This window comes from Notamacropus eugenii, chromosome 6 (assembly GCF_028372415.1).
Source record: "Notamacropus eugenii isolate mMacEug1 chromosome 6, mMacEug1.pri_v2, whole genome shotgun sequence".
In the NCBI taxonomy this organism is placed as follows: domain Eukaryota; kingdom Metazoa; phylum Chordata; class Mammalia; order Diprotodontia; family Macropodidae; genus Notamacropus; species Notamacropus eugenii.
In genome coordinates, this window is record NC_092877.1 from 282,033,714 (window position 1) to 282,057,440 (window position 23,727).

General features: G+C 35.9%; 1 protein-coding gene and 1 long non-coding RNA gene across 3 annotated transcripts in view; one reads left to right on the top strand and one right to left on the bottom strand.

The window, feature by feature from the left end:
* Positions 1-23,727, top strand: part of DIAPH3 (diaphanous related formin 3) — a 464,308-nt gene that overhangs the window by 397,020 nt on the left and 43,561 nt on the right. The window lies entirely within an intron of this gene.
* Positions 1-23,727, bottom strand: part of LOC140509506 (uncharacterized) — a 55,086-nt gene that overhangs the window by 10,108 nt on the left and 21,251 nt on the right. Inside the window, exons 1-2 of one of the 2 annotated variants that reach the window (XR_011968788.1) lie at positions 20,575-21,242; positions 12,649-13,112 (exon numbers count right to left, since the gene is read on the bottom strand). This is a non-coding gene — a long non-coding RNA (uncharacterized lncRNA). Of the gene's footprint in view, positions 1-12,648; positions 13,113-20,574; positions 21,243-23,727 lie in introns of those variants that run through there. The other variant, XR_011968789.1, reaches the window with a different exon arrangement.

The window sequence follows — 23,727 nt, forward strand, 5'->3', positions numbered from 1 at the left end:
CATAATGTTCTCTATCTCTTGTTCATAAATTTCTCCATTCTCCATAAGTCTGACAAATACACTATTCCTTCCTCCCCTAATTTGTTTATAGTATCAGTCTTTATACCTAGATCATGTATCCATTTGGACTTTATTCTTGTGTAACAATTCTTTATTCTGTGCCCAGTTTCTGCCACGCTGTTACCCAGTTTTCCCAGCAATTTTTGTCAGAGAGTGAATTCTTATCCCAGAAGCTGGGGTCTTTGGGTTTATCAAACAGTGGATTGCTATATTCATTGACTACCATGTCTTGAGTATTTAACGTATTCCACTGGTCTACCTCTCTGTTTCTTAAAGTGGTTTTAATGACTGCTGCTTTATAATACAATTTAAGATCTGGTAGGGCTAGGCCACCTTCGCTAGCATTTCTTTTCATTAGTTCCCTTGATGTTCTGGACCCTTTGTTCCTCCAGATGAATTTTGATATTTTTTCGAGCTCTAGAAAATAACTGTCTGGTGGTTTGTTTGGTATGGTACTGAATAAGCAAATTAATTTAGGTAGAATTTTTATTATATTAGCTAATTTTTATTATATTAACTCGACCTACCCATGAGCAACTGATGTTTTTCCACTTACTTAGATCTGACTATTTGTGTCTAAAGTATTTTGTAATTGTCCTCATGCTCCCTGGGCTTGTTTTGGCAGGTAGACTCCCAGACATTTTATAGTTTCTACCATAGTTTAAATGGGATTTCTCTTTCTATCTTTGGTGCTGGGCTTTGTTAGTAATATATAGAAATGCAGATGATTTATTTGAGTTTATTTAGTTTTTTATTTGATTCTCTGGGATTCTCTAAGTATATCATCTGCAAAGAGTGGTAACTTAGTTTCTTCTTTGCTTATTCTAATTCCTTCAATTTCTTTTTCTTCTCTTATTGCTGCAGCTAGCATTTCTAGTACTATACTGAATAACAGTGGTGATAATGGACATCCTTGTTTCATCCTGATCTTATTGGAAATGCATCTAGCTTATCCCCATTGCATATAATGCTTGCTGATGGTTTTAGATAGATACTGCTTATTATTTTATAGTAAGCTCCATTTATTCCTGTGTTTTCCAGTGTTTTCAGTAGGAATGGGTGTTGTATTTGTCAAAAGCTTTTTCTGTATTTATTGAGATAATCATATGGTTTATGGTAGTTTTGTTGTTGCTGTGATCAATAATACTAATAGCTTTCTTAATATTGAACCAGCCCTGCATTCCTGGTATAAATTCTACCTGACCACAATGTATTATTCTCATGATAAGTTGCTGTATTCTTTTTGCTAATATCTTATTTAAAATTTTTGCATCTGTATTCATTACAGAAATTGGTCTATAATTTTCTTTCTCTGTTTTGTCTCTTCCTGGTTTAGGAATCACAACCACATTTGTATCATAAAAAGAATTTGGTAGGACTCCTTCATCAATTTTCCCAAATAGTCTGTATAGTATTGGAATTAACTCTTCTTTAAATTTTTGATAGAATTCACTTGTAAATCCATCCAGCCCTGGGAATTTTTCCCTAGGGAGTTCATTGATGGATGGCTTGTTCAATTTCTTTTTTTGAGATAGGATTATTTAAGTATTCAACTTCCTCTTCTGTTAATCTGGGCAATTTATATTTTTTAAAATAATCATCTATCTTATTTAGATTGTCGAATTTATGGGCATGCATTTGGGCAAAGTAATTTCTAATTGTTGTTTTAATTTCCTTCTCATTGGAGGTAAATTCACCCTTTTCATTTTTTATATTCATTATTCAATTTTCTTCTTTTTTTAAGTCAAATTGACCAAAGGTTTATCAATTTTGTTGTTTTTTTTCATAAAACCAACTCTTAGTTTAATATATTAGTTCAATAGTTTTCCTAATTTCAATTTTATTGATCTCTTCTTTGGTTTTCAGTATTTTTAATTTGGTATTTACTTGGGGATTTTCACTTTGTTCTTTTTCTAGCTTTTTCGGCTGCATGCCCAATTCATTGATCTTCTCTTTCTCTATTTTATTTATTTAGGCATTCAAATACATAAAACCTCCCCTAAGAACTGCTTTTTCAGTATCCCATAAGATTTGGTAGATTATCTCATTATTGTCATTCTCTTGAACGAAGTTCTTGATTGTTTCTGTTAATTTGTTTTTTAACTCATTCTTTAGGATTAGATTGTTTAGTTTCCAATTAATTTTTGGTTTATATTTCCGTTTGATTACATATAGTTTTTAGTGCATTATGATCTGAGAAGGATGTATTGACTATCTCTGCCTTTCTGCACTGGATTGTGAGGTTTTTATGGCCTAATACATGGCCAATTTTTGTGTATGTGCCATGAACCATTAAAAAAATGGTATATTTCTTTGTATCCCCATTCAGTTTTCTCCAGAGATCTATCATGTCTACCTTATCCAGAGTTTTATTCACCTCCTTAACTTCTTTCGTATTTATTTTGGGGTTAGATTTATCAAGTTCAGAGAGCGGGAGGTTGAGGTCCCCCACTAGTATAGTTTTGTTGTCTGTTTCTTCCTGTAACTTCCTTCACTTCTCCTCTAAGAATCTGGATGCACTTGGAGCATATATGTTTAGTAATGAAAGTACTTCATTGTCTCTGGTGCCTTTTAGCAGGACATAGTTTCCTTCCTTATCTTTTCTGATTAGATCTATTTCTGCTTTTGCTTTGTCTGAGATTAGGGTTGCTACTCCTGCTTTTTTTTTCATCAGCTGAAGCACAATATATTCTACTCCAACCTTTTACCTTTACCCTGTGTGTATGTGCCCATTTCAAATGTGTTTCTTGTAAACAACATATTGTTGGATTACGGTTTTTAATCCATTCTTCTGTCTGTCTCCATTTTATGGGAGAGTTCATCCCATTCACATCCACAGTTATGATTACTATCTGTGTCTTTCCCTCCATCCCCTTTCCCCCTGTTTATACTTTTAATTCTCCCTTCCCCTCCACAGTAGAGTTTTAATTTTTGACCACAGCCTCCCTCAGTCTTCCCTCCCTTCTTTCAGGCCCCTTCCCTTTTAATCCCCTTTTCCTCTACTACTTTTTCCCTCCCTTTTAGCCTCCCCTGCCTTTTCTTTCCCCCTTCCCTTCCTGTTACCTGTAGAGCTAGTTGTATTTCTATACTTAACTGAGTTTGTTATTCCCTCCTTGAACCCAATCAGATGAGAATCCTTGTCCCCATAGAAAGATTCTATGGTCTTTTCTTTTCTGCTTTGCTTCTTACTCATGATGTTCACCCTTTTCATGGCTTTTAAAGTGGACCTCTGCTTCTGGGGCACAGGAGGCTCTGTCCCACAGTTCTTGTGCCTAAAACTTAAGGCTTTGTGTGTTGTGGCCTCTGGTTCTTTCTGCTAGAAGCTAAAACGCTGCAGCTTACCTGGTGCTGAGCTGACTGGTGTTGGAAAGCAGAGGCCAGGTGAAGTCTTTTTGGGTTTCCCCAGAGTTACCTCAGAGCTAGCAGTGTTTAGTGTGGGTAAGGAACGGTCTGACCACAGTTTGGTACCATCAGTCTAATACCTCTTCTCTCCCAAACTTTTCTTTGGAGCCTCCCAAACATTGAGTTAGCTGTGGCAATGTGTGCATCAACCTCATTGCCAATATATACATCCCTGGACAGTACACTACACTACCAAGGTAAGTGAACTTATCCACAGCATTCAAAACTTCTGCAGTTGTTATAACTGCTGGTTCCACATATGGATGGTGTGGTGGTGGCTGATGGAGCACCTGTGTTTCCTTGGTGTTAATTATTAGGCCAAAATTAGCACAGGCAGCAGAGAATTGATCCATACTTTGTTGCATCTCAGCTTCAGAGGCTGCATTGAGTGCACAATCTTCTGCAAACAGAAGATCATGCAGCAACACTCCCTCCACTTTGGTCTTGGTTTGTAGCCTTTTCAAGTTGAAGAACTTACCATCAGGATGGTAGTTGACCTTGATGCCATGTTCATCTTCATTGAAAGCATTTGTCAACATGGCTGAAAACATCATGCTAAAAAGCATGGGAGCAAGCCCACAGCCCTGTTTTACTCCATTGGTGACTGGGAAGGCACAAAAGCTTTGTCCATTATCCAGAACCTGGGCAAACATGCCATCATGAAATTGATGTACAATATTGATGAACTTCTCTAGGGAACCAAATTTTGACATAATTTTCCATGAGTTCTCATGACTAACAGTGTCAGAGACCTTGGTCACATCTACAAACTTTGTGTACAGACCTCTGTTCTGCTCTTGGCATTTCTCCTGGAGTTATTGGGCAGCAAACACCATATTGACTGTTCCTCGGCCCTTTCTGAAGCCACATTGGCTCTCAGGTATATTCCTATCTTCAAGGTGAAAGATCAGCCTATTAAGGAGGACTCTAGCAAGAATTTTGCCAGCAATGATTAAGAGAGAGAACCTCCTATGATTTTAGCAGGACAATCTATTCCCTTTACCCTTATAGAAATGGACAATGGAGGCATCCTTGAATTCCTGGGGGATAACCTCCTCTTGCCATATAACCTGGAAAATTTCAGTCAGCTTTTGTGTGAGTAATGGTCCCCTACCTTGTAATTCTCAGCTGTAATAGAATCATCAGGTACTTTGCACATGAAAGGAACCTAACTGCCCTCAAAACCTCTTTTTTAGTTGGAAGCTCAGCTAAGGAGGGATTGACTTCAACCAGAGGTAAATGGTCAATGGTCTCAGCATTGATTGATGATGGTCTGTTGAGAACATTATGGAAGTGTTCAGCCCATCTCTCTAGGATCATGTCCTATATAATTTGGTAGCAACATTGTATATTGTATTTGATTTAAATTTGGTTCCAGTTTCATGGTGTCTTCATTTATATTGTGCTCTTTGCTTATACTGTCCTTTTGGCTCTGCTTTCTTCACCCTGCTTAACTTCACAGTAGTCTTCTTATGCTTCTCAGAATTCTTCATATTTGTCATTATTTTTGGAGCACAACTTTAGCCATTTCCCAATCATTGTACACATCATTTGATTCTAGCTTTTTGCTATAACAAATTGTATTGTGATGAATTTCTATCACTAACTTCTTTGACTATAAACCCATTAGTGGGATACCTTCATCAAAATGTATAAACAGTTTAGCAGTGTGTCTTTTGTAATTCCAAGTCATTCATAATTCTAGTTGAACCCTTCCTTATCTCTCCCTCCATTGAGTTAGCATGCCTATCTTCTGATGCACAGTTTTACCAAAGGAGCTATCACAATTTGATGGATATAAAGTAATACATCAGATTTGTCTTCATTTTCATTAGTGATTTTGAGCAGTTTTTCAGATGTTTGTGAATCACTTGTATTTTTCCTTTCTAAAATTATTCATATTCATGTTTGAATCCATGGCGGGGGCGGTGGGAGGGCATTGTTTATGTTAGTTTCTTCATGGCCTACTTGCTTTATTTTTTCTGGCATTGATTTATTGAGAATTTCTTATCTTGTGTATTTGAATGTTTTACAAATATACAGTCACTTTTACATTCTGTTTTTTATTATATAATTAGTAAGTAATGTCCTCTAATGATGTGCTTTATGTTTCATTATTATTTCCTCTTTCTTGGTGTTTTTGTTTTAATTTTGGAAATTTTATTTTTGTTTACCTTTTTGGGTAATTTGACCATTTGGTTTATCCTTTCTATGGATCTTTTTTAAAAGTTTTCTTTCTATTTTGCTTATTTCTTTTTATCCTCCTTCTTTTAATTCTGTTAATTTCTCAGTTGATTTTAGCAGACTTTTCTTTTGAACTTATTTTGGGTGCATGAATATGAGTTAACTTGATAACTAAACTGCAGGTTCATTTCATCAATTTTTTTTAACACTTATGAGCATTCCAGGAAATAAACCTGCCTCTAAGAATTGTCTTAGTTCTATTTCCAAAACTCCTAGGAATTAATGTCTACACTCCTTGCCTCCACTTCCTCTCTCGCTTACTTTCAACATGTTGCTCTCAGACATCTGCTGTCATCACTCATTAGAAATTGCCCGTTCCAAAATTATTTCAACAGTTTGATAGATATTTTAGAGATAGATAGATTTGATATCTTAACTATCTCTTAACTATCAGTACTTAATATCAGTGCTTAACACAGTACAGGTGGTTAATAAATATTGACTAAGTCCTCTTTCTTCTTGACTGCTAAGTAGCATTTAACCTTGTTAACCTCTCCTTTGAGAATCTTTCTCCTGTCTTTACTTTAATAACTGGACTCTTTGGGCTCTTCTGCCTTTCAGTTGGCCTCTTTATTCTGCCACTTAACTTTGGGGTAGACCCTGAAAACCCTTTTCTGTTCCCTCTTCTTTTTCTCTATACCATCTCTCTCTCTCTGTCTGTCTCTCTCACTCTCTCTTGCTTGCTCTCTCTCTCTCTCTCTCTCTCTCTGGCTCTCTCTCACAGAAAAGGGGATTTTAAAAATACAGCAACTTATTTTGAATATAATTCAGTTGAACAGGCTTTCTTAATCCTACCTCAGAAGTTCTTGCCTTACAAGTGGTATCTTTTGTAACTGGAAAGCATACTAGGAAAGAGGAACTTCCTTAAAAGTTTCCATTACTCAACTTAGATTCTAACTCAAGATAGAAAGGAGAGCTTATCCACTACAACTGAAAAAAGGACCTTAATGGCTGGCTAACCTTTCTCCAGCTGCCAGCAAGGGGAACTTAACCTCGGGTCAGCCCCTCCCCCTTCTTCTAGAAAGGTACACTAAGCTTTTTTAAACACCTTGTGATCTTATGATTATTTTATTTCTCTAAATTATCTGCTACTAAATAATAAAGTCTTAGGCTATCCATTCATTAAACCTATAGATAACCTAGATCTAAAAGGCAACTCTGTTAGTCTGGTTTAGTTTAGGACTAGCTTTTCCTAAAGAAGGGGAAGTTTAATCCTATAATCAAAGTAAAAGTAAAAGTAAATCAGTACTAAATCAGTGCTAAAAGTAAAGTAATCAGTACTGCTTGATTTCCTTTTTAGCAGTTAGGTGTCTGTATCTTAGGTGTCTCTTCACTTATCCTGAATTGATTCTCTAATTTTCTGTAGTGCTAGTATGAACATTTTTTAACTGATAGGTCTTTTTTCCCCCTCTATAAATAGTTTCTGTCAGGTATAATCCCAGTAGTGGGATCACTGGGATGTAAATATTTTAAATCTAATTTTAGAATATTTTCCAAAAAAATTAAACCAATTCACAGTCCTAACATCAATATATTAATGTATTTTTCCAGCTAAGATTTTTATATACCCATCTCTAAAACTTAATATTTTCAAAGTTCCTAAGATCTTTAAGTCTTGATATTAATAATTTCTACACTTAATAGTCTGTAACAAGGGGAACATTTGATATATAATGCTACTTCTCTACAACATATCACTGTATTACTCAGTAAACTCCAGTGATTCTCTGTCGTCTCCTGGTTCAGATACAAAATCCTCTAATTGTAATTCAAAGCTCTCATAACCCTTCTCTCTCCCCACTCACCTTTCCTGTCTTCTTCACCTTACTCCCTACCAAGTATTCTTCAATCCAGTGACACTGGCTTCCTGTATGTTCCTCTAACTACACACTGGGAAGCTGGGAAGGCTTTTTGGGAAAATTAGCTAACATTGGATGACTGGATCAGGATATAGAAGAGATTTGACAGACAAGAGAACTGGACTGAACCTACTAAGATGAAATTGAAGGGGGATAAATGTGGAGTGGGACACATACCAAAAAAAAATGACTTTAGAAGAATACAATAAGAGAGGCAAGATTTGACAGCAGTTTGTTCTGAAGAGGATCTTGGGGTTTTAGTAGACTGTTTCTGCCATGTGAGTCAGCATAGTGATGAGTCAGCCAAAAAGGGGATCTACCTCCAGATACTGGAAAGTGATAGTTCTCTTTCATCTTCAGTTTCATCCATAGTATTGTCTTAGGTTCAGAAGTCTAGTATTATTCCAGATATTGAGCCAGTTTCTAAACTCCTTAACCAGGTACTTATCTTACTAAATTTAATGTACCAAGTAATGATTTCTGATTGCTGGTCAATCCACATCCTAATTGCTTTTCCCTCAAGGTAGTTACTCTCTTGGGGGAAATTGTCAGCTGTTCAATGTTTTGACACCAGAAGCATTTAAAAATTCACTAGAACTTAAACTTGAAGCTTAGTAGAAACATTTAGCTGGCTTTGTTATTAAGTTGTGATCACTTCTTTCAAAGAAATGCTATATATTATTTCTGACAGATAAGGATATAACCTTTCTGATCTTATAAATGACTGTCATAACAAATAAAATAATTGTAATTTCTTTAATTTTTTACCGTACACATATTAGCACTACTCAGTCAAAACATCCCAAAAGAATACTTAAAATATTAACATTAATGTTGTATTGTGTTAAACTAAAATATTGTCATTTATTTTATTCTCAGTTTTGAGGATCAAGATTACTTTTGTTTTTCAAAATGCAAATAAAAATATTTGTTAAAATCTGTAGGTAATAACTTTTAAAAAGTTTCATAATAACTTATCTATCTACATTTAATTTGTTTTCCTCTTAGTAAAGTTATAGTTCATCATAGGTTTTTAGCCTATCATAAGCCTTAATTATGTTTCTGGTCTAACTCTCTAATTTTACATGTGAGGAAACTCAGGCAAGAAAAGTAAAATGACTTTGATAAGACCACAAAGGTTGTAAGAGTTAGGATATTTGTATTAGAACTGATATTTGTTCCTAGGTTCTCTGATAACTTTCCCACTAAACCATATGGTGGCTATTTGTTACTCATTTTTTAAAGCTAGGTAATGAAAGATTTAGTACAGTATCTGTTTACATGCATTCTTCATTTTGAATCACAATAATAAAATAATTTCCTGAAGCTTTATTTTTTTAATCTATAGTTAACTAGCATCACAGAGATTTTATCTTACTTACCCTAGGCCTGACCATTTCAAAAAGCAGTTTTCTTTTGATCCTTGGTTAGCATATATTGCCTTCCCAAGTGACTTCCTTTTTTACTGTCAAGCCTGCTTTCAGACCTGCAGCTTTTGAGTTAGATCTTGTGAAATTAAACTGTTCTGGACTATTGGCTGTTGTATTGGTTACTTGATAGTTCCTGTTCAGTATGAGTTAATGTGACAATTGCTATCTCTGAAAAGGATAGAAAGCAAAACGAAAACAAACCTGTGGATAACAGAGTACTATGAAATTCACTGTCACATAGACTACTAAATGTGAAACAGATAAGTCTTTACCAATTTTAATCCAAGTATTCTAACATTGTTAAATATTTTAAATGTTTTTCAATTTAACTTACTTTTATCACTTTTAATTACCATGCTTCTGATTTATGAGTAAAAGATCAAGTGTTCAAGCAGAACTTTAAAGTATTCTGTTCAGTATCTTAATTTAATTCTGCTTTTAATTCAGTATCACAGCATTTTTTTACACCTGTAAGATTCATATTGTGATTTATTATGCTGATATAGCTTAAGAGCTACAGTGGCATGTTTACTGTATAGCTGTATAATCTATTGCTTTTTTACTTAAACTAAAAATGTTGGTTGTCTTTACAATAGACAATATTGCAATGACCAGAATTAAATGCTGTAACTAAGCTGTAGTTCTGAACTTAATATTAATATTGTCCTTCCAGGAAACAAATGAATTCAAATCATAATAGTTATTTTTTAGGAGTGGTCAGATAAAAAACGGGAACCAGTGTTATGATCCCGAATTTCCTTTCCCATTTCCCAGAATTAGAGAGTACTTTTATCATCAGTTTGGTTGACTGATCTTCATCAAGGAAGGCCATGTCAATGCTCTGATTCCTGTAGTACAGGGGCCATCAAGCAATCATTGTGTGGGTCTTAGCGATTACCCATCTTTAAGGATAAATGTTTCCCACTGTCTATAGTTGTATCCCCAGTGCCTTTGACAAGCAAGGCACTTAATAAATGCTGATTGATCAGCATCTCATATTGCCTATACTTTTCAGGCATTTATGAAATTGAAGTCTACCTGTTGCCTTCTAATATCTTCATGATGGATCCCCTCAATGCATACGTTTTTCTCATAAAAAATTTGTAGCAATGGGAAAGTAGACATATGTTTTCAGTAGTTGTTAATACTCTCTTTTTCTGGTAATAGTAAGGTCCAAGATTTTTTCCCAAGCATTTGCATTTCTTTTAGAAATATAATAACCTATCAATTAGGGGCAGCTTGGTGGTACAGTGGATAGTACACCAGTGCAGGAGTCAGGAGGACCTGAGTTCAAATCTCACCTCAGACACTTGACACTCACTAGCTGTATGACCTTGGGCGAGTTACTTAACCCCAACTGCCTCATCCTGATGAATATCTGGTCACTGAAATCAGATGGCTCTGGACGAGAAGTGAGGCTGGTGACCTGCACAGCCCTTCCTCACTCAAAATTAAGTCAAGTGCAAGTCATGTCATTTTTTCTCTGATGGCATGGTCTTCTTCGGCAACAAAAGACAAACACACAGGAACCTATCAACATTTTCAAATTTACTTAATTTCTAACATGGACCAGATCCATGTATACTTTTCTAGTCTAGGGGTTCTTTTTTGGGAAGGGAAGGTGTCTGTGAACATTTAAAAAATATTGTGATGATTATATTTTATTGTAATTGGATTCTTTTGTTAGTCTGTCAGTAAACACTTAATAAGTGCCTACTATGTGCCAGTCCCTGTGCTAAGTGCTGGGGATGCAAAAAATAGTATAAGACAGTCTAGGTAGTATAAGAGACAGCATGCAAATAACTTTGCACAAATAAGCTATATACAGGATAAAATGGAAATTTTCAAACAAGAGGAGGCACTTTAAGTTTAAAGTGCTGACTTGGTGAAAGAAAAGCAAAATAATTGGCTTTAGAATTCACACTGTATGAAGATTGGTTTAAGTACCTGGAGATGTTTAATCTAGAGAAGAAAAAACTCAGAAGGTCTATGATAACTCTTTTCAAGTACTTAGTCAATAAACATTTATTAAGTGCTTACTATGTACCAGGCACTGTGCTAAGGGCTGGGGATACAAAGAAAGGCAAAAGATAGTGCCTGTCCTCAAGGAACTCAATCCAAGGGGGAAGATAGCACATAAAAAGCAGCTGAAAGAAGAGTCTGAGTGGGAGATGATGAAGATCTGTAGCTAGGGGGAAATGATCAGGTTCCTGCACTGGGTCCTTTCCTTAAATGGATGATCTGGGAGGACCTCTGAGGGAGGGAGGGCCCAGGAGGTACAGAGGAGTGTGAGTTTCAAAGTTGATGCCTGCTTTTGAGAAGGGGAGTAATTGGAAACAGTCATACAATCAGAAAGTCTTCTGTGGGAAATTAAAGGGGAGGAAGTGCAATCCAGTATAGAGAAGTCTGGAGTTAGAGAATGGGGTTCAAATCCCACCTCTGCTAAAAGAAGAGGGGGGTGGAGAGAGAGAGAGAAGTGTGTTGAAAGGTAGGATGGAGCCAGATTGTAAAGAACTATCAATGCCAAAAAAGGAAATCATCTTTGATCCTAGTAAAGACAGGGGAGCTACTACTGAATTGGGGGATGAGAGGAGGGGTGACATGAAATCTGTGCTTTACTAGCTGCACAGGAACAGAGTATAGGAATAATGGGAATTATCCAGGGTTGTTAGCAAGGGCATAATAAGTAATGCTCATCTATAAATTAATGATAACATTAGCAAGGAGTATGCTTCAAGTTAACTGTTCAAGTAATTATACTAAAGCCCACCAAGTAAAGCCTGATATAGATAGACTGATATAGATATAGATATGTTTATATGTATGTATGTGTGTGTATATACTCTGTTGGTTTCAAAGGATGCTTTAAAGATAGACCTTTCCACATCCTTCTATGATTTGTTCTGTGATTTCTGACAGTCCAAATACCATGAAAGCAGTGCAATGAAGTGGAAATTAAATTATGTTCTACTTAGAGTCAGGAGAAGCCTGGATTCAAATCTGACCCCCCCTAATATTTAGAATCTGTAGGAACATGGTGGGTAGGTGACTTGAATATATGAACCATCCCCTTTCCTCCCACAAAACGGGGATAATAATGCCTATAATACCTACTTCACAGGGAATGATACTGGAATCAAATAATGTGATATATATGTGTGTATTTATGTATATATATACACATATATATAATGTATAATGGCAACCCTTAAAGCGATATATACATGTCAATTATTGAATCACCTTGCTGGAACTAAAACATGGTTGGCCTACATAAACTTACATCTTTTTATCATGCTTTTAACTTTTTATAGTGCTAAAACCAGAGAAATCTAGATTTATTTTGTGGGGACTCAAGACAAACTCTGAACTGTTTTGGAAAACAGCTTTTTTAGGAAATATTTTACACGCACATATACAGGTTGATGCAGAAATCCATCAAATTCAACAGTAAATAAATACTTTTTTACAAAAGTCTTTCACTAGCTTTCAGTGACAAAAGTTGATTATGGCCACAGTTTTCATAGATTACAGGTTACAAACTTGGTTATAATTTTATCATTTACACCTTACTATTGAATTCCCCAACACTACCCATAATAAAGAAGAGGGGTGGTGGCACTAAGAAGCTAGATTTTCCCAGTAAAACTTACGTGGTGAAGTTTTTCAAAACTACCTTGTCATTTGACTTGACTTTTCTTATACCTGGAATAGAAAAGAACATTGATTTCAGAGTGAAAAGACTTAGAACTCATGCTGTCTCTGCTATCTGCCGCTTGTCTGATCCTGGGCAAACATAACATCTCTAAGCCTCAATTTCTTTACATGTGAAATGAGGAAGTTCAACTGGAGGACCCCTAAAGTATCTTCTAACTCTAAATTAACAGTTGAAGAAAACTAATCAATAGGGATTTTGTCACCTGGGACAGAGTGGTGACCTTCCTTTAGAAAGGTTGTTACAGAGAAGAAACCAAAGAAAGGAGCAACACCTCACAGTCCTGGACCCTCTGGGAAAATGCTTCTCCACATCAGGAGCTGTCGATGGGAAAATGCAAGCCAAGGTCCAAAACTTCAAATGTACACAAGCTGGGCTTCTTCACCTCGCTGGTTTCCCCTTCTATAAAAAGAAGGGTTTGAATTAGATGATGTATGTCTGATATAGCTTCATGCTCTCAATCTAGTGTCGTCATCTAGATTGAGAAATCCAAGAAGTGAGCTGGATGCTGTTCTGTCTGTAGCTATTGCATGTAAGTTGATCTATGCTTGAATCTGTGGAGCTGGAAAGAATTTCCTGTCACCGTAATTGAAGACTTCTGTCATAAAGTCCAGAGCACAGATAGGCCTGTGTGACATTGCCATGTTGGTGAACTAGAAAGTTGTCCCTCAGTGTGATTTGACAGTAGCACCACCAGTATCAGCATCAGCCTAGAGCAATCGGGGATTGGTAAAGAGTGGGGCAAAGTAAAGAAAATAGTATTTTTGTTCTCGTCATCACAACTGGTAAAGTGGAAGCACACAGTAGTTTTGTATTCATTAGTGTATCATAACCACAACTTAATAAAAGTGTAGCATATTTTAAAAAGAAAATTTTAAGAGATTGGCATAATGGAAAGAGTTCTGTATGTGGACTCAGGAAACACATTCACAGCTCTGATGTTTTGTAATTTCACACCCAGACAATGTGATGTTATGGACTTGAGTTTGGAAGAATGGATTCACATTTTGCCTCAGACATTTGGTAAATCACTTAATCCTTCTGAATCTCAGTTTACTGAATATTATTTAATTGGCAACAGTTAAGTCATTTTAATTTATAACCACTGAGACTGTCAGTGTTTTTATATTGACTACTGAATGCAAAACATTGCTGGAATAATCCCAGCAGCTTCTATAAGGAGTAGCAGTATTCTCACTATCATTATCTTCATTATCACAGTTCCTCTTGAGGTTTTTTTTTTTACTACCTCAATAGTGAGATGTATTATTGTAGAAAATTCATTTTTAAGATTCTTAAAGGTTTATTTTCATTGAGACTCAGAGGCATCTCTTTAGAATTATGTATTATTGAGACACTTTCAAGAATATAGGTTATCTTCCCTTCTGTGCAGAAGCAGGAGACCATGAGTGTGGAACACTACATATATCATCAGACTTAGCTGATGTGTGTTAGATTGTTCTAAACTGCTTCCCCCTTCTTTGTTTCTCTTTTTTATCCTTTGTTTCAAAGGAATGGATCTTTGAGGAGGGGGAGGGACATATTTGGAAATACAGATGATGTAAAAACAAAAGATTACCATTAAAAATGTATAAGTAACCAATAAAATTTCTGCAATCGGTTAATCAGTAAGTTATTTCGTATCTGCCTTGTGCCCAACACAGTGCTGAGATGCATAAAATATGATCCCTGTTCTAACAGTGTACATTTGAGGGTCATGTCATGGAGGATAGCTGCCATAGTTTTCTTCAAAATATCCCTTGTGTGGAAATAGAATATAGGTCTCCATAGACCTGGGATAGCATTGCTCATGTTTCTTCACATGAGAGGTCATGTGGCATAGTAGATAGAGTGCTTGACTTAGAGTCAATAAATCCTGGGGTCAGTTGTTACGTGCTGCGTGACCATAGGCTGGTTACTTACTGTAACCTTTATGAGCCTCAGTTTCCTTCTCTATACAACTGGGATAATAATGCCTGTAGTACCTGTCTAACAGGGTAATTGTAAGGCTGAGATGACATAATGTATGTTGAGCTTTTTGCAAACTTTAATGCACTATACAAACATCTGTTATTAACTTTATTACACAAGAATCTTATTCTTTAATAGTATAATTTGAATTCCATTTTTCATAGAAGCATCCCATTGAGTTTTGTAAGTATGCATTACTTATATACACTTAAATACTTGATGTTCATCAACTTGCTGTCGAGAAGTGGACAGAGCCCTAGATCTAAAAGCTGACGGAACTAGGTTCAAATCCTGGCTCCATTATTTCCTATCTAGAAGACCCTGGGCAAGTTTTTTTTCATCTATAAATAAAATAGGGATAATACTTGAATTTACCTGCCTCACAGTGTTGTTGTGAAAAAAAGTACTTTGCAAACTTTAAATCACTTTATAAACGTTACTTAAATTCTATGTCTATTGAGCCCCTACTGTACAGATCAAAATATGTTGAAGAGATCAGTTGAAATAATGATGAATGTTTCCATTTGTTGACACCTATTAAAGAGCATTAAAGTTTTAATTAAAAATAATAATATTTCTTTCTAGAAGCAGCAGTAAAGTTCCTTCAAACTTTGAGAATCCATAATCTAAATAACTCTCAATTAATAAAATAAGAATATTCCTTAAATCAGAGAATTAAGTTACTTATTAACTTAATAGACCTTATCATATAAACAAGAAACGTTTTAGAAAGTTCAATTTAGCACTGCAAAGATTACTATAACACAACAGCCCTTTATCTGTAGTAGTGTATGAAAGCACTTCTAAGAGTGCATCAATATTCACAGCTATTTAGTAGATTAGAAAGCAATTGTAAACAGAGTAAAACCCACATTAACTCCTGTCATCATCCTGCCTTTTTTCTCAGTTATGAATTTGTTTGAAATAACAGTGAGGTCTAAAGTGATTGCATCAACATCACAGATTGTATTATAAATATGAATGAACCCATTGTAGTGGGTTGCATAGTAATATATGGCAGGCATTTGTCCTCCCTATCACAGTAACAGCTTTTGTAAAAGGAGAATAACTGTGACATAAGGGAATATGTCACTGTCTACAAGAAATAACTCCTCATGTTCTCAAATGGTAATTGTATCCAGTGACACGTTTTTAGACTGCCTAAATTTTATATTCTGTCTAATATTGTGCCATTAATAACCATCTGGTATTTCTTTGAACACAATTCAACCAAAAGAACATAAAGACTGCTGAGATTTTTTAGAAAAAATGAGTATTAAGGTGAAATATCATTTTGACTTTTAACACACTTCTTTTTCTCCTTTGACCCAATCTGAGTAGAAATAAATGATATGGTTTAGATACAAATTAAATGGAAATCATTTTTTAAATAATGTCGATCTATGTCCTTAAAGAATCCAAGGCTCTGTAAATGAAATTTAGGGTGAGTTTTTTGTTAGGGAATATAGGTGTGTATTAGTTACTGTAACTTTCTCTAAAGAACTCCGTATTGAACTTCTTTTAAGAAAGAACAAGTTATTTTCTTCTTCATACAATAGAAACAAAAGGTACTAGTGCATATAATTTTAATTGCCTGACTCATTTTGGATCATCATTTTTATCTATGCCCAGGGACAGTTTTAGTCTACTGTTTAATTTCCTTTTGGCAAAAAAAAAAAAAATTATCTTAGACTCTTTTAAAAAGTTTTACCAAAAAGTACTAACTTCTTATGTAAAGCAAACTTCTGTTTTCCTAGAGAATCAGCATTAAGGCATATTATTACAAGATGTGTTATCTGATAATCAACTTACTCTGTCCTCCCTAATAGGCAAAGCATGTAATCTGTTCATGGAAAAGAAAGGGATACCCTCCACCCAGCATTTTTCATTTTCACTTTCTCTCATACACACAGATTAAGGAGAAGGATCTCCGACTTTGCTCTTCCAGGACAGTTATTATTGTGTATACTTTTTTCATATAACTTCAAGGTATTCAGCAAAGGAACTTAGCAAAGGGAGCCAAATGAATATGGAATTATCCCTTTCTGTAGCTGTGTTTGTGCCCCACCATGTGCTATCCTCACATATATAGAGATTAGGTAGAGTAGATGGGTATATTGCCAGGAGAGTGTCTCAACAAGCATGTGGAAAGGGACAACGTCTGAAATTAATCCCTCATTCCATTAAGCCAAAAGAATCTTGGTAATCAGTCCAAAGATAAAAGCCAGAAACTCAGAATGGGGAAGATTCAGGAAAATATAGTTTTGCATTTTTGAGTTATGAGTCCAAAGCCAGTGAAACTCCACATACATCTAGATCAGAAAAAAACAGTGCAGGACAAAGAGTATACTGGTCTTGGATGTGCTTATCACAAAGAATCATTGCTATGTAGTGTCATTTTGAGGTAGGTTAAATTTTAACTATAATGCCCCACCTCCTCTAAAGGCAGTACAGCTAAGAAAATCATTTTTGAGCTCTAGTAGCCAGAATAACACATAAGAATTACAAGAGTTCAGTGCTACCTGGATAACTGAGGGAGGAGATGTCTATTTCATTTCCACACAAAAAAGCTCTTTAGAAAAATATGATTTATCAAGTTCATAAGAATTTTCTTTTGAAAACTGGTTCAGGACATACATAAAATCTAAAACTGAGTTTGTTAATTATATTAATTAGAAAACCATAGAATTGACTGGAAAGTTGGAAAGATGACTAGTATATTCATTTTTTTTATCAGCTTAGCCCTTTATGATGCATATGGAAATGCTGTTAGTAAATTATTCAATCAAATAAATTTTACATGAGAGTTTTACTAATAAGGCTAAAAAATATTTTCAACTAAATTCAGCCAGACAGATGGATTTTGTTCTCCAGGTGGTTTTGTATTTTTTGCTTGATAACCTATTTGGCACCACTCTTTTGAACCTGTGAATATTTATGTTACAGTGCCCTCTCAATAATTAAGAAATCCCAGTTTCAGTACCAGATGTTTCATATGACTGAATAACTTTGTGTCTTCCTGAAGCAATAGCATTTTTAAACTTTTTTTTTCTAAGTACCAGCAACAAGGAAGTCATTAGCTGATATTTTTATGATCATCAGGAAACTATACTAAAACTCATTGACCACATATATTAAGTAGAAATTTGGGCACCTGGGTGCATCATTTATTTCAAATATCAATATTGAAATAAATATGTAATGGGAATTTCACAACTTAAATTTTTCTTAAACTTTTATATTTTTTCGGTACTTTAGAGTATTTATGATCTCATCAATGTAGGTAACTCATCTTGGGCAATTCTCATATGTGTTCTCCACAGATCTTCAATAAAGGATTTGTTTTGTGCAACACAGATCTTTAGTTCATTTAGTATGTCCTGGATCCCATTCCATTTGTAGTGCCCATCTATTATCCCAACCCATCTACTTTTCCTATTATACATCTCTCTATTTTCTAAAAAGATGCTGGTGGCCCTCTCTACTTTCTTTTCTCCTTTGTGAATTGTTATCTCAGTCTCATGAGTGGTTGCAGATCTCATGTAGAAGATCTTGTATTTTTGAGGCTTGATGCAACCTATGCAATGTAAACAGTGTGTGTAGCATGACACCCCGCCCCCCCCTCCCTTCCTCAAGTTGACTGCTCAGAGGTGTCTCAAAGTAAGAATAGAAAATCTCCTTTATTCACTTCTCGGGAGAAGCAGGCAGTCCCTTCACCAGTAAAGCTTGAGTCGGGAGGCGCCTTATAGAAGCAGAATGGCAACTTATATAGGCTCTGATGCAAAAAGCCCCCTCCCACTGCTGACCATTATTTTCATTGGCTGAGAAGCAAGGTCTTACATTCTAGGCAGGGAATCTAACCAATCCCTTTTGGAACCTGGTTCACATTTCCCGCTCCCCTACCATTACAAAGCCCAGGAAAATACACGTCATCATATGCAAATTAGGCATTGAAAACATATGCAAATGAAGCATTGACATCAGGCAGACCAAAGTGAGGACTGCAGACTGCATGTACGTATGCAAATTAAGTATTGAGAAGTTAGTGAGCCTTAGCCAATCATTGATCCTAATGCACCTTATAGCCTTATATGGAAATCACCTGACTCTGGAGTAATCAAAACCTGGGCCTAAGGTCTCTTCTACTCTAGGGAGGAGTCTCACACCCCTGAGAAGTCTTCACTAAATGTTACCATTCAACAGGAAATAGAATCTTCTGAAAATCCTCACTATACATAGAGAATCCCTCTCCTTTTTTATTTTAAGTAGTTCTGTCATTTTGTCTCCAAAGAGCAAAGTTACAGCTACTCAGAATAATGATGTTTGTCAGATTGACTGACCTAGTGGTTAGCCAACAAGGATTTAATAAAAATTATGGTCTCTTAGGAAAACAGTGTAACAAAGATGAGAGAATATTTGCTAACAACATTGGATCCTCCTTCCCAGGTCACTCTGTCATAGCTTTTCCCATTCTAGCTGAAGTCTTCACGCTCCCAGTCTTGACCCTAGTGTCTTCCAGGAACCTATAAGATCCTTAGGCAGGATGTCCTCCATGACAGCGATGTAGTACTTTGGAGAATACACATTTTCCTGTTTTCTGTCTGCTTCTGGTTCAGACAGCCATCTTGGTTAGAAACTATCATTTTAAAATATTTCGCCATCCAGCTCCAGACTACCTTGACTCTCATTGATTAGCCAATAATAACCCAAGCCTGATTCAGTCATTGTTTGGGCCCTGATGTCTCTGAGTGACTATAAATAGCAATTGTTTCTGTTTTGACCAGAAACTCTGAGAGTCTTCCCCTCCCAGATTTTTTGTTTTTTTGACTAAAGGCTATTCTTTGACTCATTTCTTATCTAACCTAAATCACTGAATGGATATTGCCTCTATCAAACTGAGACCTAGTTAAGACCTTACCTTAGAAAGGCCAAGGTCTCCCACTGCATCAGGGAGAGATGTTGTCCTGATCCATATCTTGCCACTGGACCCTAATGGCTCTGGAGGAGAGAGTGAGACTGATGACTTTGCATGGCCCTCCCTCACTTAAATCCAATTCACTTGCAAGTAATGGCATCACTTCCCTGATGTCATGGTCCTCTTTGAGAATGAAGGACAAAGAACAACCACCTTGTCAAACTTACTACACATTCCTCCCCTTTGAATACTCTGTGATCCAGCCAAATTGGCCTCCTTGCTTTGTCACATATGACATTCTCTCCCATCTCCACGTCTTTGCACATGGAGTTCCCACCGGGAACTTACTCGCTCCTCATCTCATAGAGTGCCTCCTTTCCTTCAGACCTCAGCTCAAGAGCCCCCTCCTTCATTTGGCTTTTTCTGATCCTCCCATTTGTTATTACTTCTCCTCCCAGCCCCCACCATACCTTATACTAACTTTACAAAGAGAGAAAGAAAGAGAGCTTTGTATCAACTTATGTGTACGTTATTTTCCCTGATAAAATGTAAACTTCTTAAAGTAAAAGCCTGTTTTTGTATTTGTATCCCTAGCGCTTGTGTATATTTTGTGTATGCTTATTTAAATGTATGTTGTCTTCCTCAATAGTATGTCAGCTCCTTAAGGGCAGGGAGTGTCTTGTTTTATCTTATCACCAGGGTCTAATACAGGATCTAGTACATAGTAGGTGCTTAATAAGTGTTTGTGGATTTGAATATGCCTCACTCTTATATTTCTTGGTAAAAAATAAAGGCAAATCTTAGCCAAAGGTAAAAGTGTGTGTGTGTGTGTGTGTGTGTGTGTGTGTGTGTGTGTGTGTGTGTGTGTGTGAAGTTTTCCCCTCTGATTGGCTCTTGCTGCTGAGGGGAATCTTGTAATCTTGTTCTAAGTGATTGTTTCAGAAACTAGAAGCAAATAAGGATAAGTTGTTTGCTTACCTGATTGTCTGTCACTCTTTCAAAATTGTTAACAACTGAAAACTTCATGTGAAAAAGAGAAGAAGCAGCTTCAGTAGGTGCTATTCAAAGCAGGGAGTCTGTAATGGAGTGGAGGGAATTGTTGTAAGAGCAGATCTGGTAGCCTGCTTGTGAAGAAAAATTAATTAACTAGGAGAAAATTTCCTTAATGGTTGTCAGATTATACAAGACATTTATTGCTTTATATACTTAGGTATCTTGCATGTATGCAGCTAGGTGACACAGTGTATACAGTGCTGGGGCTGGAGTCAGGAAGACCTGAGTTCAAATTTGACCCCAGGCATTTACTAGCTGCCTGACCCTGGGCAAAGTCACTTAATTGCTATTTGCCTCAGTTTCCTCAACTGTAAAATAGGGATTTTGCAATAACCTCAACTTTCAGGGTTGTTGTGAGGATGGAATGACATATTTGTAAATTGTTTAGTGTAATGCACAGCATGTAGTAGGTGCTACAGGAATGCTTACTCCCTTTTCCTGCATCTACAAATGGATCTTCAAACAAGTTTTAAAAGCTTTGGAAGAGACTAAAAGGCTAAACTCAGAAATCACATGTGAAAAAAACTGATTTTTTAAAATAAGGGGTCTACCTAAAACTCAACAAAGTTTATAGGTTCTTAAAGCTGCCAGAGTTATCCACTAAATAAGACATGGAAAGACTCTATCCCATAGTTAATCAGATGCATTTAAGGTTTTCATATATGTTTGGAGTGAAAGGAATACGGAACCATTGGTAGAGAAATTTTAAATGTCAAATCTCAGATTTTGCTGGTGAAAATCCCTTTCAATTTTTCTTCATCTCAGTGAAGAGTTTTAGTAGTTACAGGTACACAGCACAAGCTTAGCACTGAAAGTTCAGAATTATTTTTACTATTGTATACAAAGGATCAATGGACTGAATCCTTCAGTTTGTGTTACACATGAAAGCAATGGCTTACACAGGTCTTAAACACCTTCAATCAGTCATCTGTAAATGAATTATGTACTTGAGCATTTTAAAAAATGGCCCTCCTAAATTGTAAATATCCTTAAGCTAATTCATTTTCTCTCCCTTCACATTTCCTTTTTTTTTTTGCTCTTCCCCTCTCTTTTGCTTGTCTCTGTTGTTTATTTCTGTATACTCCAAAGAAACCTGAGCTAGATACAGACTTAAATGTCAGATTAATTTTATTCAGAATTTTGCTGAAGTATGTACTTAATACAGACAAATATCTAAGTAACAGCCACAAAGATTATAACTTTATTAATATGAAACATCTCATACCCTCTGTAATATGACATCGTTAATAAATTCTGTCAGCACAGAGAAGGTTGCATATTGCCTTTTCTTATTTTAAACTTCCAGTCATTTGCCATATGTCCTCAAATGATGCATTATAGATAAATTTTATTCCTCTTTTATTTGAATTCATTCATTCAACAAACATTTAATGCCATTACGTGAAAGGCACTATCCTAGATGCTATGGCGGATACAGAAAAAAAAAATGAATTGGTTCCCTGCACTCACAAAGCTTACATTTTAGTAGGTGAAAAAATGATATATACACAGATAATTATAAAACATATCAATTTGTGAAATGAGAAGTAGAGAAAAAGTTCTGATAGTTCAGGTGGGGTGTGGGCACAGCTGATTGTCGAGGACACTTCAGGACGATGAATTATCATCTGTATATTCCTAGTGCCTTGCATGTAGTGAATTGTTAATCAATATTTTTTTGGAAAATTGTTGGGAATTTGCAGCCAGATGCTTGTGGGTGACAAATAGTTAACAAATTGAATAGGTAAGCCAAATCCTAATTCTTTGTACAAGGTGCGTTGTTTCATTCCCCCTCTGCATGAGCAAAAGTTGGCTTGTTTTAGAAGCCTCTGGAATTGGGAGTGGAAGGGAATGGAGGTAGTGTGGGTTTTTTCCACTTATTCTATTTTTTACTTATTAACACACAAATTCTAATCCATTCTTAAAGTCATTATATTCCTGAGATTTTTATGTGTTTCATATAAATCTTGAAATACCTACACCTTAGCTCAAAAAACCTACAGAAAGCCTGTCTGCCAATTTATTAGGACCTTTAGTAAAATATCTTCAAGGCAGTCCCCAACATAATAATTGATTTTTTCCCCAAAGTACAGTTCATTTGTAAACCAGTTTGAAACTCACAGTGAATTTTCCTTTAGGAACAATATTATAAATGTACTTAACCTAGCCCACAAAAGTCTATTTAGCATATAATAGAGCTTAAATACCAAGCATTTCCAGTAGAAAGTAGTAGAAAACAATATTGTTACAATATTGCAGATATAATAAACTCTTTCCTTTTATGAGCTATTAGTCTAAGAAATGATATTGACATAGGCAAAATATAGTCAAGTGGAAAGAGTATTGGATTGTGAGTTAATCATTCACCAAACATTTATTAGAGCCAGGTACTATTCTAGACATTAAGGATACATAGACGGAAATGAACAATTTCTTGGAGAGTTGACATTCTGTAGGAAGAGATGATATTGTACCTTAAAGTATACACAAAATGTATGCAAGCTAATGGGCAAGGTCAGTCGCTGATAGAGAGATTGAAGAAGAAAGGAAAGGCAGTGAACCTGACAAGTACAGAAGGCTCCCCTAGCTTTCTCCACCCAGATGTGGATCTGTGAAGTTGATGCTGGTGTCTGCACAGCTGCTGCTTCCACCTCAGTCCTACTCTAGCTAGTTCTGGGATACTTCTATGTATACATACCTACCTTAAACTATCTCTTTTCATAGTCAATATATTTTATATCTGTGTGTATGTATGTATAGCTCTGTATCTTGAAGAGAACACTTTCTTTTCATAGCCGGACTATAAGAGGTTGCAAAAAAGAGTGAAAAAGGAGCTTCGCCCTCCCGACATAGGCAGACCATGCAGTTTTAAACTTCATCTGCCACTTCACTGAATGCTTTTCCTCCTATTCCCTTGCAGTCTTCAGTGTTCTATAGGTCATAATATCCATCATGTTGTTTTTTTCTTTTCTAAGTGATTTTATATATTCTATTCACTTTACCCTTGAGTTCTTAAAGGAATGTTTATCGACCCAATATGACAGAAAGGAAACCATCTCAGTCCTCATCCTTCTTGAC